Genomic DNA, 19,863 nt, shown 5'->3' on the forward strand with positions numbered 1-19,863 from the left:
ATAGTGTGTATTATTGATTTTACATTAGTTTACATTAGTAAACGCTATGTTACATTAAATAAAACTGAGTAACACACGGTGGTCTAGCACCGTAGCACTTGTACAGCTCTGCACAAAAGTATCTCGATATGGATGGTAAATGTCGTTTTTATCATTCTGTTCATAGACCAGGGAACATCAATATTGCATTATGCATATTGTGTTGTGTTTAACAACTCCAGTCCGTACCTTCACATTTCGCTATGCCAGTAATACTCAGATGCTACTTCGAGTTCCTCATCGGCGTGGAATCCAGTTAAAAAAAACCACCATGTCGTAGCAAGCACTCGCGCGGACAGGCAACCCAATCAGAGGGGACGCAAGGGGGAGAGGTATTTTACTGCTCATAGAATTATCACGTAACAGGTGAATTCAAGAACACACATGCCCGCACACACATTCATTGAGCAGTGCGCAAGGGCACTTATTTCTGAAAATTACATCCAAAAGCAGTGTTTTTGAAGGTGCTGAGCTAGGGGGTGCTGAGCTCGTTTTTGGGGGTGCTTGAGCACCCCCAAAAATAGGCTAAACACGCCCCTGGCATCATGCATGAGTAGTGTGTGTGTGTGTAAGAGAGGGTGTGTGTTGAGAGTGCATGAGTTGTATCTTATAGTGAGTGAGAGAAAGACATAGTGTGTGTTAAGAGAGTGAAGTGTGTGTTCATATATGAGTGAGAGAGAGAGTGTTAAGACAGTGCATGAGTGTTACATTTAAATATAAAAATTTAGTGCATGAGTTGTGTGTCTGTGTTGAGAGTGTATGAATGTTACATGTAAATATAGAAATGTAGTGCACAAATTATGTGTGTGTGTGTGTGTGTGTGAGAGAGATAGTGTGTTAAGAGATTGCATAAGTGTTGTGTATGAGTGAGTGTGTTACATGTAAATATAGAAATGTGGCGCATGAGAGGGGTAGGGGGGGAGTGTGTGTTGAGAGAATGCATGAGTGTTGTGTATGTATGAGTGTGACAATTATTAATCAATGTGTACTCCCACCAGTAACACACAACATCTCACACACATTAATATAAACATCACACAACTTCTCTATATCTACAGTGTATCTAGTATCTATCTATGTGTGCCCACAGCACAAATCCCACTGTAGCCGGATATCTATAAAGACACATATTTATCTATACAGTTGCATTTACATGTAAACGAAGGTTTCAGTCACTGAAAATGGATACTTTCGAAAACCCCAGGCAAAGTGGAGATTTCTGGAAACTCTGAATTGTCTGAGGACAGAATTGTAACTGTATATATCTACAAAGTGAGAACTTGAAGAAAGTATGAGATGAATAACTTACCTCCCAAATTAATCGCATATTCACGTAGTTCGTAGGTTGTTGTGTTGTAGGACTAGAGCATGACTATCTGATACCACCTGCTGCTTGAACACGCGAAACGTTTATGTGCTACGGTAATATGCATCCCCACAGAAACCAAATAGGCGGAACAAAAATCCAGCGGGCGGAACTAACATTTCGTGGGACATACCGGTTTTATAAATTTTATTGTCCGGCCCTGGGGTGGCCAGGGCGGGGCCAAGGCGTGCCCTGGGGTGGCCACGGCCCCTCCTGCCCCCCCAGCTCCGCCCCTGGATATAGTCATAGAGAATTGATATCTGAAGAGTTGAAATAATAAGTAATATACAGTGTATATATATATATATATATATATATATATATATATATATATATATATATATATGTGTGTGTGTGTGTGTATATATATATATATATATATATATATATATATATATAAGGAAGCTCGATAATCAATTTATATTGACTAAAGTAGAGGGGTGGGATTAAATAAGTTTTTACTTCAGCCCACTCCTTTTCGGACATGTAAACTCAAAACTGCTTAGTGCGTCCTTGTTTGCAGGCACATGCACACATAGGGCTTTAGGGGTGCTTGAGCCCCTGCCCTTTTTGCCTCGAATTAAATGTTGCCCTTTTAAAATAATAATAATAATAATAATCCTAATAATAAATAATACAGTCCTGTTAGAAGTTTAAAACAACAGCGGTACAAAAACTCCACGGCAATCTACCAATGTTCTTATAATCCGGGGTGGTTGTGTGCGCTGTAATCCGGGGTGGTTGTGTGCGCTGTAATCCGAGGTGGTTGTGTGCGCTGTAATCCGGGGTGGCTGTGTGCGCTGTAATCCGGGGTGGTTGTGTGCGCTGTAATCCGGGGTGGCTGTGTGCGCTGTAATCCGGGGTGGTTGTGTGCGCTGTCATCCGGGGTGGTTGTGTGCGCTGTCATCCGGGGTGGTTGTGTGCACTGTAATCCGGGGTGGCTGTGTGCGCTGTAATCCGGGGTGGCTGTGTGCGCTGTAATCCGGGGTGGCTGTGTGCGCTGTAATCCGAGGTGGTTGTGTGCTCTGTAATCCGGGGTGGCTGTGTGCGCTGTAATCCGGGGTGGCTGTGTGCGCTGTAACCCGGGGTGGCTGTGTGCGCTGTAATCCGAGGTGGTTGTGTGCTCTGTAATCCGGGGTGGCTGTGTGCGCTGTAATCCGGGGTGGCTGTGTGCGCTGTAATGCAGGGTGGTTGTGTGCACTGTAATCCGGGGTGGCTGTGTGCGCTGTAATCCGGGGTGGCTGTGTGCGCTGTAATCCGGGGTGGCTGTGTGCGTTGAGCTGCCGCTTCTCTGTCCATTGCTGCTCCGCTCGCGTGTGGCCAGAGAGAGGGCGTGCACGGACTGAGTGAGAGGGAAGAAGCCGCTGCACGCGCTGCCACAATGATAACAGAGGAGGCGGACAGTGAGGCAGCTGGAACATGTGAGCTGTGGTCTAACAGTTAGCCCTTTCAAACTGTATGGACATGACATCTGGGCGTTTGTAGGGTAGGGTGACCACCTGCTCATAAACCCAAGGGGGGAAAAGGGGTATGTTTTTGAGGGACAATGTGGGACGGCGCCGCGCCGGCTGCTGGAAGACTCACAGATAGTGGTTTACCCATTTCTAGCACATACTACCTTACATGGTATATCAATAATACCCTATTCTGCTGTTATTGGTGATGTATGGTCATGAACAGGCCACCAAATGTGTTTTTTTTTAAATAAACATTCATAATATTTTGACCATTCAATGACTTGACAGACACACTTCCACTTATTATTTACTGAAGCTACTCAATTTTATTTCTTTTCCATTACAATTTATTCACTTTAAATCAATCATAATATAATATTGAGTCTGAGGCTTTGCAGTGCATCAGTACAGCAGGAATAGTGACAAGTCTCCATTTAGTTTTCAGTGGATTAACAGGAATTGTAGTGGCTCAGCACCACAGAAACAGTAGAAAAAAAAGTCTCAACTCACAACCACAGCAAAAACTCTTCTGTGTTTGGGGACACCTTTAGGACTCACCAGCATCTGCATACATGTCAACCTTTGGTCAATCAAACCTGTATAGCCAACCTCCAAAATCCGTATTTCCCTTATAAAATCCGTATAAGATGCAAATTAAAATAACTTACCTAAAATTTGAATGATAATTAACAATGATATATCCCAGTTACTTTTTATTCAATATTAATAACAATAAACCTTCAGAATGAATAGAAAGCTCCAATGTTCGACAAAAACACAAAGTGCCACTCTAATGTTCTGAATTGTACTCCATGACAGCTTTTTTAGCACTCTGCACCAATACTCACTAGGCTGCATGTCACAGCAAGTGTCTGTGTTGATCTTGCCGGAGTGCCCATTCAGAATCTTTTCAGTCGCTAGTGAAAGTCGCTCAGATGGAAATACACATTTCAAACAAAATACTTCCTGGTTGGCGGGATTCTTGCAATGCGGTGTGCGCATGATCAAAAGGGGAACGAAGTCTCGCTACCACAAGATAACGCGCGATTTCATAAGACTCTTTACTGGCTGTTTGTGCTTTCTGTGGCGTACAGTACGTTTGTAAATGTTATGCGTTCTTTTATCATCGTGGGAATTTATTATAGCTCTAAATAAATATTGAAGTTTTTTTAAAGAATCCGTATAACTTTATTTGTACGCCCGTATACTACGTTTATTGAATCAAATCCGTATAAAATACAGACATTCCGTATAGGTTGACATGTATGCATCTGAATGAAATAAGGAAGAGAGATAAGAGACAGAATTAAATTAATTTTTAATTTTTTTTCACTGACGTTAGCTAGATAGCTAATGCAACACTGTTACATCCATTAATATAACTTTTAACTTTACCTTTGGTTGTTGTCTCTCGTTGCTCATTCAGTGGTCTTCTGAGGACTTTCAAGCAATCTTCGACGGAGGCAGGGGCAAGCACGTCCGTGACGATGGCTTCTGCCTTTGTCCGACCACATGCCATCATCTTCGCAATGTCGGAGTCCTGATACATCGTTGCAGCTAGCTTTGTGCCACAATCTCCTGCCCGATATGATATTGCGTGTTGGGCAGTGTGAGACACACTCGTCACCTCTGCCGCAGTCACTTTGCCAGCTAGAGAGTCGTTTTTAGGTCGGAGGAAAGCATCCATAGATTTAGACGTTTCTTTCTGTTGCACACGTTTCTTGTGAGTCTCCGCGAGCCTGTGTCGTTTCAGGGCTACTGACATTTGTGTGAGTAATTTAAGTCTCTGTAGTTTAATAATCTGCTTGTTAACTGACATGACCTGACCTGTTACTGTTCACAATCGATTGCCTCGGGCGTGCTTCGGTGTACATGCAAGTATCATATATCGTCGGGACGCTTACATTCTCCTCTTGTATATATAACTAGTCGTCGACCTCTTCCACAATGTGCTCAAATCAAATGTGGGTTATGTTTCAGAAAAAAACAAAAACAAAAGCTTGTGAAAAATGTACTCAGAAGCCTATGCAAAGAAGAGAGGCTCTCTGATCTCCTTCTCCTCTCGATTGAAAAAGACATACCGATAAATCACAATGAGGTCATTAATATCTACAGGGACATGGCCCCCAGAAGGTTACTGCTTTAAGGCCCCTGGAATGTTAGGCTTCTACCTTATGAGAAGAAGGACTGATTTTTTATCATTTTGTCCATTAGGCTATTTACTTATTTGTTCAAAGTTCAGGTTTCACTGTTCAATGTTAAATCTTTAACAATAAAAAAGCCTAATAATGCACCAGTGTTTTATTGCTTTGCATGTCTTCCAAGCCTATGATAATGTGAGTGACAATTTTGCTGACACAAAAGAAATGGCAATTGCATATCACTTTCACCAACACAGGACACATAGCTAAGTACTTACCTTCCTCTTAGTACGTTAATTTTAATTCTACATTTCCATATTTTGGAAAGGACCGGGGTAAAAAATAATGCACTTGCTGCCCTTTTTCTAACTTTGAGCCCCTGCCCCTCTATAATCCTGTGCACGTCCCTGCTATGTTTGTATTTTTGTCTTGTTTTCTTTTGTTTTGATATATTATTATTACCTATATTATTTAAGGTTTATTTTCTAATTTAGTGGCTTTTTACGTGTTCTTGTTGCAAATGCTGTTTTGTTTTTCTTGTTATCTGCTTATTTATTCATTGTTTGTTTACATGTTTGAAATAAACCATCGTTATCATCATCACTGCAACCGCACTTGCTAATTGACACGGTAGCCAAAAGTGCGGGCTATTTTCGCGGCCACGCCCCCAGAGTGAATATTCATGAGCGAACTGGGCGTGGTGTTTCGCCCAGTGGAAACCTACAGTAACCCTTTGTGTGCCGCGCACGGGGCGGGATTTTTTTTCTTCAATCAGAAATATTGGTTGGGACACGCCCACACCGCCCACACCCAATTCTACACCTGTGTTGTTGAGCATGGAGAAAACCAGAAAATAGGGAAAAAGTTAGGGCAGGCAAAATAAAGATTTTTTTCTTTCTTTTTTAAAATACGGTAACCATTCCTAAATCTAGTATAATACCACATGAGCGTATAGAATAAAAGAACCAAATTCCTATTTTAATTCTCTACTGTAAAAAAAAAAACATTTATTAACTTCACTTAAAGAGTGTCAAATAAGAATTAAAAAATCCTTTTTTTGAGCAAAGGCATTATTCCTGAAAATACTACAATATCAGGTTGATAGGAGCAAACCCCCATTCCAGCTACCTGTTCTAAAAAAAAATAATCTGCTTGATATAACATTTTCATTTACAGAACATATCAGATATTAAATTGATAAGAATAGATACCACACTTGACCTTAACCAAAAGGCCGAAAAGCAATAACTTACGTTGAACTCGTTAACATTTCTCTCCCATACCGCCCACACCCAATTCTACACCTGTGTTGTTGAGCATGGAGAAAACCAGAAAATAGGGAAAAAAGTTAGGGCAGGCAAAATAATTTTTTTTTCTTTTTTAAAATAAGGTAACCATTCCTAAATCTACTATAGTACCATATGAATGTATACAATAAAAGGAACAAATTCTTATTTTTATTCTCTACTCTAAAAAAAACATTGATCAACTTCATTTAAAGAGTGTGTTAAATAAGGGGAAAACAAGCTTTCTTGAGAACAAAGACAGATGTACTATAACATTAGATTGGTATATGAAAAGAGCAAACTCCAATCCCAGCTCCTTACTCTAAAAAAAAAACCTGCTGAATATAACACTCTCGTTTAAAGAACAAATCAAATATTAAATTGATTAGAATAGATACTACACTTGGTCCTAACCAAAATGCAAAAAAATGATAATTTACTGCAGCTAATGGCTTTAAATATACCACTTCCACATATTAAAATCCAGAAAGGTAAACACAGCTAGACTCCGCCCCCAACAGCTGGATCCTTTTGAAGAGAGACATCATCTTTTGGGGCGTGTGGGAGATACTTTAATGCAAAACGATCAATAGTTCTAACATTTGTTGACTAAAAATGTTCAGCTCTGCCAGAGCAAAGCCTGCAAAAATATACTGAACTCATTAACATTTCTCTCCACAGAAATCTTTAGTAAAAGGCGAAAGATTTATGCGTCAATGAAGAGAAACCTGAGCTGCACTTAACACTGGATCAGGTTAGTGACACTGGATTGGAGGTGCCTTTACAGCTTTATTAGCCATTGCACGCAGGCAGAGAAATGTCTGACCAACGAGCTTTTTTGAAAGAATGATAGATAGATAGATAGATAGATAGATAGATAGGCAAGCGGGGTGGGGGTGTTGAATTTTGAAAAGGAACAGTTGAGTGCTGTGTGATCTGTCCAATATCACGGCTGTAGGCCTATAAATTAAATATGAAAACAACAGCTGGAGTTTGATTATTGACAGGAACGCTGTTGACCCCAGCAGTAAGTGCTTTCCATACCACATTTTTTATTGATAAATGAGGGCCGTTACATCATCCTCGTTAGTATAGTGGACGGTATCTCTGCCTGTCACGCGGAAGACTGGGGTTCAATTCCCCGACGGGGAGGATTTAAAAATTTATTAACTTGTGCAGCAGGGGCATGGAGTGGTTCACACTGTCGCCTCACAGCAAGAAGGTTCTGGGTTTGAGCCCAGCGGCTGGTGGGGGCCTTTCTGTGTGGAGTTTGCGTGTTCTCCCTGTGTCAGCTCTGGTTAACCCCACAGTTCAAAGACATGTAGTTTGGTTAACATGGGGTGGTGTTGGGTGGAAGTGCCCTTGAGCATATGTATATAAAGTGTGTGTGTATAAATAACCACATCTTGTGCCAATTAAATCTTATTAATAGTAACAGATCTAGATAAATCCAGTAACTATAGACCATACTTTAATATGCCTAAAGTCAATGTTAATGTCAATTATGACTATTATGAATTGCCAATGGTAGACCCTCTGATGATGTTCTTCTAATAATATTCTATTTCTAAGTCTAGTAAAAGTCAGACAAAAAAAAAGTTTTCTGTGCTTTTAGCTTTTAGGTAAATATCAGAAAATTGAGTTAGCTAATTTAATGGATGCCCGCTAACCTATCTTTGCACATGGAGCGTTAGCAAACCTCCCTCGTGATAGTGAGAACTGGCAGCCTGGATTTTTCCATTGGCTCGCGCGCTTGACCCCCAATCCAATGTTGCTTTGGTTGGCCAAAGTTATGAGGTTGCTGTGGGGTACTAAGACTAGACTAAATAACAAAATTAAACAATTCAGACATCCCTAGTCTCCCGAGCGCTCTGGGAGTCTCCCCGGGAGCATGTAGACAGAGACAGGAAAGGCAGGAGAAACTTGATCTAAGTCTTATTTGGAAAGTTGTAAATTAAATTGGAATGACTGGCTATTGCTGATATGTGGTTTGATGTTGTGACATGTCAGTACGTTTAGCAAACAATTGATTTGATTGATGTAGATTTATGGTGTGAGATGTAAAGAACTATTGTTAATATGTGAATTGATGGTGTGAGATGTAAACAAGTAATGCAAATAATACGATAGATTGATGAGATGTAAAGAACTATTGCTAATATGTGAATTGGTGGTGTATATTGTGAATAGGTTTTACAAATTACAGTGTAGATTGATGGTGAAACATAGGCTTAATAAGTTACCAATATGTGCATTGATGTGAGATATAAATAACTAGGCCATAAGCTGATAAAATATGTATTAAACTGATGGTGCAATAAATAAAAATGTTTTGAGAGATATTGACCACTGTGAGTGAAGAAGAGCTCCCCCTCCTTACAAAAGCCAATTTAACCACTGTCCGAACCAATGGATTTTTGACCAAAATGCTCTGAACGGATCAAACTTTGGTGCGCGAACCAGAAGGGAACCCGTTCCCTGTTGGTGGAAAAGGGCTACGTGTCGGTCGGTGCAAAGTCTTGTCAGGTCCATATCTTGTCTGACCAGTAGAGGGAGCGCACATGAAATCACCACCAGTGTCTTGTGCTGACTTGGAAGAGGAGGGGCCAAAAATTATGCAAAACCCTGCTCGGACGCTTTGCCTGCCCTCATGGAGCAGCCTACACCCTTGCAGGGTTACATCTCAGCCAGGCAAAGAAGCTCATACTTACCTGGCAGGGGCAACACCATGATCAAGAAGGTGGTTTGCCCAAAGTGAGGCCCAGCCATTGCACTCAGGTTGCGCTGACATTTGTGAATTCCTCAAATGCAGGAATCTCATCTGCGTAATTTTTGGTGGTGGGGGACTGCGTTCGCGCTCTCCCCTTTTGCCTAATTCTGTTGGAGTCAAAGATAGAGCTGTTTTTCTTTTCTTTGTGTTCAGATGTTTTATATCAAGAGCTACTAACTGCTTTAAATCTTTGAGGAGCTAGAAAGGTTATGCTCTTAAGGTTAACATGGAAAAAATCTCTCTGGTTCTGTGTAGTGCTGTGTTTCTGAGCACTAGGAAACAGGTTTTGTTCAGGCTTCCTTCATGTTTAGTACCCAGCTAGGGTTTCCATGAGTTTTGAGCAGAAAATGGTTGTTGAGGATGCACCATGGACGGAGAGAGTTTCACCGGGGTCATGCAGACCTTTGCGAATTCCTCAAATGCGGGAATATCGACTGCATAATTTCTGAAAGTGGGGGAATGCGTTCCTGCTCTCTCCTCTTTCCCATAACCCTGACAGAGTCAAAAATAGAGCTGGTGGCTTTTCTATCTATCTATCTATCTATCTATCTATCTCCTTCCTTCCTTCTTTCCCCTCCCCTGATGTTGTGCGCTGGAATGCAAGTTGCACGATGTGTTTGAAGTCTTATGAAGACAAGTGGGCTCAGGCACCAAAGTGCAGCATGTGGAGAAAATGTAGCTGGCTCCGCATGTTGCTGTTATTTTCGCTCTGCTTGCACGGCTTTCCGACCACCAGGGAACGTGTTCTTGAACGGGTTTAGGTCAGGCTTCTGGGAACCTTGGCACGAGCAAGGGTCTCGATCAGGGGCATCACTAGGAATTAAGCTTTACTGGGGCACTGCACCCCCCCCCCCCCGCACAATGCACCTTAACGTTCCTGGACAACCTATGCAAAGTGGATAATTCTTATGCTCTCGTGGATTAAGTTACGGTATGCAAGGAATAGGTTAACTAGACGGAAAACACATCCCAGTCCCCAAAAAAATTATTGTTGGCATTTGGGCTTTTAATGCATGCTGATGCTAAACATGTCACCTCAACTCTCACGATTCACGAAATTAGCTGGTTAGTTATGACTGACTAGCACATAGCCTACAACCTTAATCTTACCTCTCTCACCCTCCTCCTCATCTGTCACTGTTTCCCTGCCCCTGTCTCTGCTTCGTGAGAAGAATTGTCTGATATCCATCTGGAAAAGTAATTTAATATCGTTTAATTCGATGTAGTTTAATGGGTTTGTTAGAATATGGTTTGCTTAGTTTTGTTGCAAAAACTTCACACTACCTTAACTCATCCAGAGCCCGTTCTCTGACTCATCCAAAGAGTAGACTCATCTCTCCAGTAGGCTAAATGGACTCATGGCATGCCGCACGCATGCTATGTTTACAGTGAGAATCTCCCAGACCAATCAGAAAATTAGTTAGAAAGAAGAGGCAATAGAAGTTTGAAACACACTCTGTCCTACAACTTACAGTAGATAAATGATCTGCCAAAGAAACTAGTTTGTTACAAAAATCTTTCAACATTTCTTTACTGGGGCACAGCTGATTTTTACTGGGGCACGTGCCCCAGTAAAAAAGGCCTAGTGATGCCCCTGGTCTCCATGAGTTTTCAACAGAAATTTGTCATCAAGAATGCATCATTGACAGAAGGCATTGCACAGTGCACAGCAGAAGTAAACAGTAGTCCGGAGATGGTGGATCGCATTGCTTGCCTGCAAGCTTTGTTCTGTTATTTCTTCCCTGGTGGTCAGAAAGCTGTGCGAGCAGAACGAAAACACCAGCAACATGCGGAGCCAGCTACATTTTCTCCACACACTGCACTTTGGTGCCTCCTTGTCTTCATAAGACTTGCAGACATAGCAGATATTTGCTTTCTTCCAAAATACAAGCACAGACCAACTATTAATCATAAGAAGATGTGGAAACTTATCCTAAACTAAAAACACGCCCTCTGATGTCGTCACGGTTCGCACCAGGAAAAAAACAAAAAACAAAACGGCTATCCGGAAGGGGACCGACTTTTCAGGTTCCGAACCCAGAGATTAAATTGGGCGGGGCCCTCTGGAGCTCAGCTCCGCCTCCTCGCCTCGGCAGTACAGCCAGCAGGAGCTGAGCTCCCTCTGCTTCAGTGTTTATTATAATATAATACTTTTATTCATTTTCATCTATTCTAAAAACACCATCAATATGAGAGTTCGTCAATAATGATTTAGACAACAAAAAAATAAGCTGAAGTGAATTACACCCATCAATTTTTAAAATAACATTTTCATTGGAATTATCATTGAATGCGCATGCGCTGCGAGAATGCGTGACGTTGCACAGCATCATCATACGTTTAATGTTAATGTTAATGGACTTCAGCTCGAGAAATTGGCGCCACTGTTTTCTATCAGTCCGTCATACTTTATATTTTATGAGGATTTGTGTCGTACGAAGTTGTAACTATCTGCTAAACACGATGCCTTAGCAAAATAGAAGAGGTAAGTCGTGATTCTTTTGTTTATTTTGTCTTTCGTTGAGAAACTTTCTCAGGCAAAATATACTAGTGCAGCAGATGACATAAGTAGCGTTAGCTAACACTGACAGACAGGATGCTAGTCGAAAAATTCACGCATCCATTTGCTGAAGTTCAGATCTTTTTGTCTGTAGTCCTGTCATATTTTATCTTCATTTACTAAGTTGTAGCTGTTTTCTGTGTTTTTTGCTTTTAGGTAAATATCAGAAAATTGATTCAGCTAATTTAATGGATGCCTTAAATGGTTGACCTGAACTGCTGGCGACATGGATTTCTCTTGGCTGCATTGTTCTGAAAGTGCTTGTTTCATGAAAGGTGCATCAGAAAATACCTGGTTTTCTGTGTGTGATGTGCCAAATACACTGTAAAGTTGGGAGATAAATAAAAAATGCTTCTTTGCATCTGAATTCTGTTCCAAAAATTACTAAAAGCTTGTCCGCCATTATTAGATCGCAGCGACTGACGGGTAGGTGGATTTCACTCGGCTGCATCGTTCCGAATGTGCTAGTCTAATGAAAGTTACGTCAGAAAACCCCCAGTTTTCTGTGTGTGCTGTGCTCACTGTTAGCAAGGTAGATTTAATAATTGAAAGACTGCTGTACCGCTGGAGCAATATTCCCTCAATGTTGGTTAAGTGAATTTAAATGTAGTGTAACCAGGGTTCCCACTAGCACTCGTCACGCTTGTCACTGACAAACATAATCCATCAATGACGAAGAGAAAATTACTAGCAGTCATCACTGTGATGAATGTATCTGTCATCATTATCATATTTCATCTTTTCTAGAACTCCCTCCACAAATCCCTCCGTTTGCCAAAATCCAACCCCAGTGAAGAGACGGCAGGAAGCCAGAGTGTAAACAATGAGCACATGCTTGTGACCAATAAAAATCGACAACACATAATGCCCAAATAAGCTCCAAGCTTTTGACCAATTGCAGTGTGTCTTAATCGGTCTGGTGTTTTGGTGGAATTATCTCTGCGTGACCCAAACAATGGCATAGTCTAAGCTGACAAAGTTTTTTGGGTGGGCTTCTTTAAGCACTGAAGATGATTTAAGGACTAAAACAGCCATGAGGGAGGCACACTCGGAGCCCCTACTGTCCCCAAGCACATCAGACAGTGTCTGTAATAGAGGAGTCAGTTAAAAAAATGGCAAAGTAAAATTGATGTCAGCTGCAGCAAGAGACTGGAGGGAGCTACATTTTGGGGTGGCATGGAGTGTTGACCTCACGCGTGGGCCATGCACTTGGCTAACTATTGCAATACTCTGTATTGGCAGTGCTTTTACAAGCAACGTCTGCAAACATTTTATGACAGTACTTTGACTCGACCTGCCAACCGTCTGTGGGCAGTGCTGCTAAATAAAGCCAGTGTTGTAAAATGAACCCTAGAATGGACTACAATGACCAGTTTTCACCCATCGTATGGCAAAGAGAATCTCAAACTTACTCGTAAGCATTCTAAATTACGTAGGGGAACATCAAGGCATCTGCTTCAGTACCTTAAGATGCAAAACTGGAGTTCAGCATGGTACTGTATCAGCACACCATCCCAAACACCAGTAAACAGGAATCAACAAACATCAGGATCAACACTGAAGAACGCATCTCCACTGGATACCACGAGCCGAACACTGCTCCTTAGTCCGCTCGGCTAGACCGACAGCCGGGCACCAAAGTGAGACGCATCGTTGACCATATGCAGGTCTTATGCTGACCACATGAGTTGGCAATGCACTTGGGTCACTGTTCAAATACCTATCTACAGTGACCAAAAGAAGACCGCCACCCTGCTTATGCTCACCAAGAGCGACAGGCTAAATGCAAGCTTGACACTTACTGTGCGGTGAGCTCTTTGGGATGGCACGTCTGACTTTTGTTTCCAGATCGTAGGAACTGCTCCATGTACCGGACATCACTCAAATCCTTCTATGTGAATCTGCCTCACAGATGTATCTTTTTCAAAATGTATGGAGCAGACACCAAACCATCCTGTTGGCTTGAAGTTACCTCTCTTTGTCAGTACAAATCAAACCCATTTTTTCCGCAAGTGTCCTGCCAGCTTTTGGGCTACAATGGATCAAAATTCTGCTTTTTTTAATGGCTACACTTGAACAGTCTTGAAGGACACACCCCTTAGGAGGCATGCTTTGGTTTTAGTTTTGTTGCAGAATAAATAAATAAAAATCATTAAAAATGTGCTCCAATTTGCAAAACAGACGAAGCCAGAAATGCCAACGAACTTTTAAGCATTTCGCATATGATGTCACTTCTTTGAACAAACAGTAACTTATCAGGAACGTGTTCGTGTAATAGTGGACTCAAAGAGTCAAACTTTACCAAATAAACAGAACATGTTCCTGGTCTCATATTAAAATACAATTTAGACAGTAAACTATTAAACATGTCTAGTTTTATCAGGTATAATTCCCAGGGGTAATGTAATTTTCAGAAGACTGGCACTTTAACGGAAACAAAGGGATGTGATAGCTTGCTTGACCAAAAGGAGCATACAGTTGAGATAGTCTGTGCATGTGAGTTCAGAAGCCACAAACAAAGGCTCCAGAGGTTCCACTGAGATTTGAACTCAGATCACTGGAGTCAAAGTCCAGGGTGCTAACCATTACACCATGGAACCAAGACACAGCTAGAGGGTTGTTTTCACTGTCAAACCTTTGAATGATATAATGAAATTCCAGCAGCACATGAACACGATTGAAGGTTTTACCTGAAATCGTCAACCTGCTGGAAAAAAAATTTCTAGAAACCCTGACTGCTGGCTACATGGTTAATCATTCATTGTTGTTTGTATTAATTTCTTGTTTTGTAGTTTATCAATCAATGTCAATAGGCAATTTACATTATAACCATATGAAAATCCAGGTCAAAGGTCGCATGTCGTTCCATGAACTAAAACCTTATATTTTTACATCTAGAAACATAAAATACCTAATGATATTGTAATATGTGGCAGATATTAACAAGAAAATGAAAAAAAAATTGTCTGAAAAGAATTTAAAAATCTGAATATTTCAAGCATGCAATTTTTTACAGGCTAAGAAATTAATTCTGATCTAATTTTATTTATTGCAGTAGGACTCCAAATACTCTCAAAGCATTCTATTCCAAAAGTTTCTCAAGCTTATTTTTGCAAAGGCATGCTAGCTGAAGCTTCCATTTTCACTCACATGCAGGTAAAACTCCCAACAAGGATTCAACAAACACAAACCATGAGTATAAAACCAATGGCCCGTTAATTACCCACGATAGCAAATATCAGAAGTGGAATTCAAACCCACACCTCCAGAAAAGACTGCAACCTAAACACAGCGCCTTAAACCACTCAAAATCTAGGTTATACTTAACCAGGTTAGTGACACTGTATTGGAGATGCAGAAAGCTGGTAGAGAGTAAGGTGGCCTGGGCCAATCTCTTACACCTTGCTTTATTAGCCATTGCACACAGGCAGAGAAATGTCTGACCAACGAGCGTTTTTGATAGAAAGAAAGAAAGAAGGGGTTGGGGTGTTGTGTGATCTGTCTAATGAGAAACTAGGGGAAAGAATTACTGCAGACTAATGGTCCAGTAGCTTGTTGAACATGGAGAAAACCAGGCAATGGGGAAATGGTCGACCCAGCAAAGAAAGAAAGAACTTTTTTCTTTACTTATTTTTTTAACAAGACAATTTCTAGATCGACTACAATGCCATATGAACAGATAGAATAGAAAAAGCTCTATTCCCACTCATTATTTTAGAAAACTCATTTATTATCTTTATTTAAAGAATATATCAAATAAGAAAGCTGTTTCTTTGTATTTAGAACAAGGCACTATTCCTGGAGATACTCAGAGTGTGAATTACCCCACCATAATTGGGGTCATGGTCCACTATCATATCAATCGCCCCCCCCCCCGGTCCTGTCCCGTCTCATCTATGAAAGTCGGTGTCAGTAACTCAACACAATAACTCTGAACAATAATTTTTAATGTCATTAAGAAGCATGACAAACCATACAGTACTACCACAGAAGAAAAACAGCAGTACAACCTGATAACCTTCTTTGTCAGAGCAAACTGGGTATCAATACTACAAATGAGTCACATACAGTATATACACACATGCAGAACAGTCCTGCTGAATGTCTTGCTCTCTTTCGTCCTGCTGTGCCTCTCCTGTCTGCTGGGAACCCATTTTCTTTATTCACATGAACAGTGTATAAAACCTAACTGCACCTACACTTGTACTGTAATTGTCTGTAGATCTTAGTGCTAATATTTACTACTTACTCTTTTAGCACCAAAAAAATGCCTGATGTCTAGCCCTTTTCTTTTCCTCATGTTTGGCCTACTGTTTCTGTGAATAAACTCAAACAGGGTACTCAGATGAAACTATGACTATCTTAAAAATAATACAAAAGGAATGTAAGTAAAAACAATAGAAAACATCCATGTACTAAGCTATTTTGCCTCGGCTAGCCTACTACCTGGCTCTTTTTATGTTGCCCCCAGTCCCCAGAGGTTCTGATTGTAGTTTTACATAGGCTTAGCTAGGCCTACATCAGAACTTCTTGTGCCTAATCACACACACAGGATGGGCCTATGTGCCAAATGAATTTCAGAAGGGCACGATTTATTCATGATAAAATGAGAATGGAAACATATGGAGTTATTCTCCTTTGAAATGAGAATCGTTTCTATACCACACTGTAATAAGCTTGATTTAAATAGAGACTTAGCTTATCTTGCTAACTAACCTTGGTAACTAATGTTAACATCCGTCCACTGTAGCCTTCTGGCCTCAGTGGGTAAGTAATTCAACGTATAAAGATGTGACATGAGCTGAAAGAACAAATCACTTTAATAAATGAAAGTTGTAAAATAACACATTTTCAACAGGCTAAAAGTTGGTTAGCAACTAACATTACCAATGCACGTCTTCTGCTGCAAACCACAGACTGTATAAATTGCTGCAAACCCATGGACTGTATCTGATGAATCAACTGAATACGGTGTGGACTAGAAGCTATTGCTTCTAGCGCAGGGCTTTTCAAAGTGTGGGACGCGCCTCCCTTAGGGGGCGCCAGAGTTCTTCAGGGGGGCGCAACGTGAGGAAAAATAAACCAGAATAAGTTACTATTGCGGACATTTAGCGAACTTCAGCTAGCCTTTACCAGAGACAAAATGGATCGATTTTTAGTACCTAAAGCTACAGTGAGTGAGGAGACAGAGTCTGGGCCAAGCAAAAAAAGAAGGAAGTATGACCACGATTATTTAAAGTTTGGCTTTTCATGGACTGGATCTGAAGATGCTCCACTGCCACAGTGTGTTGTCTGCCAAGAAGTGCTAGCTAATGATGCTATGAGATGTTTAAAATGTGTAAAACAAGATGTTTAAAAAAAGCACAGATGTTTAAAATGTGTAAAAAAAAAGAGGTTTTCAAAAAGCACAGATGTTTAAAATGTGTAAAAAAAAAGATGTTTTAATAAAGCTCATATGTTTTAAATGTGTAAAAAAGATGTTTTCAAAAAGCACAGATGTTTAAAATGTGTAAAAGAAAATGGAACATTAAGTATAGCAACAGCAAAAATTGTAGGGGGGGCGCTGTTGTTTATTTGCTCTCTGCGGGGGGGGGGGGGGGCTGACTCTCCCACACTTTGAGAACCCCTGCTCTAGCGCGTTCTAGCGCTGCGGTGACTAAAAATGGTACGGTCCACAATAGGGGTGTCTGTCTGAAATCAATTTACATTAAAATGTTCCTACAATAAGAATGCCGAATGGGAGTTGGTTTGAATTATATATTTCCTTTTCACAATATCAAAAAAAAATATCGGACCCCTCCAAAACTTATATTTTTGTCTCTTTGGGGGGCACTGGGTCTTCATTGGGGGGTATAGTATCCCCCGTAATTCAAACTATGAAGATACTATAATAACAGGTTGATGGGTGGAGCAGAGGGAGCAAACCCCAACTCCAACTCTCTAATCTAAAAACCTATTTAATAACAATATTTTTAGTTAAAGAATATATCAGATATTAAAGCGATAAAAACAAACACTATACTTGATCTTAAACAAAAAGCCAAGAAGCAACAACTTGCTGTTGTCAATGGCTTTAAATATACCACTTCCAAATGTTAAAATCCAGAAAGGTAAACACAGCTAGACTCCGCCCCCAACAGCTGGATCCTTTTGAAGAGAGACATCGCTTTGGGTGTGTGTGTGTGGTTTCCATGCAAAAAGCTCGATATTTCTAACATTTGACCACCAAAAATTTTCATCGCTACCAGAGCAAAGCCTGCAAAAATAAACTGAACTCATTAACATTCCTCTCCCCGGAAATCTGTAATCTCTAGATTGAGGCACTGCCTAAAAGCGGAGCTCCATCTGTTTCTGGGTTGTAGAATTTTCTTATATCATAGCCAGACTCTTCTGTTTTATTTCTTTACCGTTATAGTTACTATACTGTTTCCTTATGTTGTACAAAACATACACAGAAAGAGAAGAGCTCTGGCCTGATGAGTAGAGTCAGGGCACTGATTTTATTTACAAATTCGATTTCACCATTGCTGAGCCAAGAATACAAAAAAAACATATTGGAAAAATAATATCATATCGTCTCTAGCCGCTTTATCCTGTTCTACAGGGTCATAGGCAAGCTGGAGCCTATCCCAGCTGACTACAGGCAAAAGGTGGGGTACACCCTGGACAAGTCACCAAGTCACAGGGCTGACAAATAGACACAGACAACCATTCACACTCATGGTCAATTTTAGAGTCACCAGTTAACCTAATCTGCATGTCTTTGGACTGTGGGGGAAACCCACATGGACAACATGCAAACTCCACACAGAAAGGCCTTTGCCAGCCACGAGGCTTGAACCCAGACCTTCTTGCCGTGAGGTGATAGTGCTAACCACTATACCACCATGCCACCCCAAAATAATATCGTATTGAAAACAAAATATAATACAATGAATCTGCTGCCTGGTATGAAACCCCAGGATAAAACCCCAGTGGGATTGGAACCTCCTAGAAAATCTGGCTTTCAAAACCTCTCTCTGTGTGTGTGTGCACTTATAAGGGAGATCATTACCCACTTGACACTGTGGATAACAGTGAAATAATCAAGACTGCATGATTGGGGGGTAACAGTGAAATGAGCGAGCACAGAGAATATATTTACCTCATTATTTACCTTATTATTTGCTCATTCTTTCATGTGAACTTTTGTTCATTTAATTAAAAACACGCTTGGAATCAGTACACCATCCTGAACATTAGTAAGCAGGACTTAACAGACCTCAGGATCAAGATAGAAGAACGCTTCTCCACTGGATACTACTAGCCGAACACTGCTTCTAGTCCACTTGGCCAGACACCAAAGCAAGACGCATCGTTGACCACACCCAGGTTTTGTGCTGACCACGTGAGTTGGCAATGCACTTGGGTCACTGCTCAAATGTCTATGTGCAGTGATCAAAAGGAGACCGCTGCCCAGTTTCAGGCCGAGAACACAGGGGCCCTGGCGAAACCAATCCACTGCCAGCCGGACCGATACAGGCAGTACTCGACAAGCCCCAAATTTCACACCACACATAGCTAGCAAGATTCGAATCTGCGCAGGAAAACCCCAAGGGATTTCAAATACGTTGCCTTCACCACTCAGCCATGACTACTGGAGGTGTTGAAACTCAAGTGCGACAAAAAAGTACTTTGAGCACTTTTTTTGCACAAAGGCACACAAGCCAAAGCCTCCATTTTCACACCAAGCACAGGCCACAAGGCCTGTCAACAGCCCACTGCAGTAAATGTCAGAAATGGGATTCGAATCCACACCCCCAGAGGGGGCAACAACTTGAACACAGCACCTCAGACCTGTTGGCCACCCTGACTTGCTACTCCAAGTGCGAATCCGGCATAGAACATGCTGAGGTCTCATGTTGCTCTCACGTGTGGGCCATGCGCTTGGCCAACTATTGCAATACTCTGGGCAGTGCTTTTACAAGTTTGCAGAAAAGACAGACTTTTCTGCAAACATTTTATGACGGTGCTTTGGCTCAACCTGTCCAGGAGAGAAGCCCTTTCCGTTTAGGACAGATACCTGGATTTGGAACCGCTCCCTCTTTTGCCAGACAAGCTCGGGTAAAAGCCACCACAAACCAAGGCTTTGGCTGCCTTTCGGCAAACCAAATTTCAGATGGAGTCGGCAGCACATTCAAAGCAGCGTGGGAGACATTGAGTGGACATCAAGGACATCGCTTTAACCAGGTGGCCACCACTGCA

At 41.3% G+C, this 19,863-nt stretch overlaps 1 protein-coding gene, 4 non-coding genes and 2 pseudogenes across 5 annotated transcripts in view; 1 reads left to right on the plus strand and 6 right to left on the minus strand.

Moving 5' to 3' along the window:
- The window catches only part of LOC132891954 (protein NLRC5-like), an 888,139-nt gene that overhangs the window by 508,189 nt on the left and 360,087 nt on the right, over positions 1-19,863 (minus strand). The gene's annotated exons all lie outside the window — the stretch shown is intronic.
- LOC132898205 (U2 spliceosomal RNA) lies at positions 6,069-6,249 on the minus strand (annotated as a pseudogene).
- Positions 6,565-6,722, minus strand: LOC132898593 (U2 spliceosomal RNA; annotated as a pseudogene).
- On the minus strand, positions 6,911-7,025 carry LOC132895552 (U5 spliceosomal RNA). Its single transcript, XR_009655770.1, has one exon. It is a non-coding gene; the product is annotated as a U5 spliceosomal RNA (small nuclear RNA).
- On the plus strand, positions 8,993-9,156 carry LOC132896123 (U1 spliceosomal RNA). Its single transcript, XR_009655940.1, has one exon. It is a non-coding gene; the product is annotated as a U1 spliceosomal RNA (small nuclear RNA).
- Positions 14,148-14,219, minus strand: trnaq-uug (transfer RNA glutamine (anticodon UUG)). The gene has a single exon. It is a non-coding gene; the product is annotated as a tRNA-Gln (tRNA).
- Positions 17,472-17,671, minus strand: LOC132898257 (U2 spliceosomal RNA). Its single transcript, XR_009656472.1, has one exon. It is a non-coding gene; the product is annotated as a U2 spliceosomal RNA (small nuclear RNA).

The sequence above is a fragment of the Neoarius graeffei genome, chromosome 1 (assembly GCF_027579695.1).
Source record: "Neoarius graeffei isolate fNeoGra1 chromosome 1, fNeoGra1.pri, whole genome shotgun sequence".
NCBI classification, from domain to species: domain Eukaryota; kingdom Metazoa; phylum Chordata; class Actinopteri; order Siluriformes; family Ariidae; genus Neoarius; species Neoarius graeffei.